This window comes from Rhagoletis pomonella, unplaced genomic scaffold (genome assembly GCF_013731165.1).
Source record: "Rhagoletis pomonella isolate Grant_MI unplaced genomic scaffold, Rhpom_1.0 Rhpom_scaffold_00002, whole genome shotgun sequence".
Classification (NCBI taxonomy): Eukaryota; Metazoa; Arthropoda; class Insecta; order Diptera; family Tephritidae; genus Rhagoletis; species Rhagoletis pomonella.
The window spans coordinates 29,053,440-29,054,599 of record NW_023458556.1 but is presented as its reverse complement, the minus strand read 5'-3'; positions in this window follow the sequence as shown (position 1 = coordinate 29,054,599).

The window sequence follows — 1,160 nt, the reverse complement described above, 5'->3', positions numbered from 1 at the left end:
TCATGTAGGTAATATATATTTCAAATATAAACCATGGAAATACCCACATGGTACATGCGAAGAAGCGGATGGCCGATTTTTACCAAGGGCTCTAATCTATATATCGAGGGCTTATATTCAAATAGAATAGTAAATTCTTCTAACAAGCGATATATGTACATATAAGGTCAGCATTAACATCAGTGATGACAGTTAAGTCTCAAATAAGTACCAACATCGGAAAGTAGTTTTGTGAAAATGTAAGATAGCCCTCTGCAATAACGGCACAATTCAAAATATAAAAACTCGTAATACAGTTAAGTGGCTCATGTCTATATTCCTTACTACTTACTGTAGTAATCCTTACTATTTAGGATTATACGTTGATTAGACAAAGTTTAGAGGCATGATCCACTTAATAGTAGTAAGAGTTTTTATTTTTTGAATTGTCATTATTGCAGAGGACCATCGATATTTAAATTTTGTTAAGCTCTAGTGTGTTTAATTTAACTAATACATTTATGAATTTGTGCGATATTTGTATATAATAAATTATGTATATATTATACATAATAAGTATATAATATATTATATATATATTATACACAATATATTGTATATAATATATTATATATTTATTTTATTTTTATTTTTATTTATTTATTTAAACACCAATCGGCTTTACACATAATAAAAAAGTAAAATTTTGTACCAATTTAAAAACGTAAATAGTTAACAATAATTATCAATTGCAAAAATTATAAATAGATGTCGAATGAGTACATATGTATAACTCAAAGAACTGATTTTAGAACACGAATGAGACCAGCGTGAGAACCTCCAAAGAAATTAACACTTGGTGCATGTCGGTTGACTAAGCTTGCCATATGTACCATATGGAAAGTAATTTTGCGTGTAAATGCAATGGGCTATTTGGAGAAAGTTTACAAATTGAGTGAATGTACATATCCATTACCTTAATATAGAAAGGCGCTAACTGAAATGCAAAAAAAAACCGTAACTAACTAAAAATTTGTATTACTTAAAATGATGTGGGGACTTAGAATTCGATGAATGCATCATAATCAATCAAAAGGGAATTTTGAATTTTTACTTAGTTACGAAATTTTGTATTTCAACGACTATGAGTTAGGGCCTTTCTATATTAAGGTAACGATATG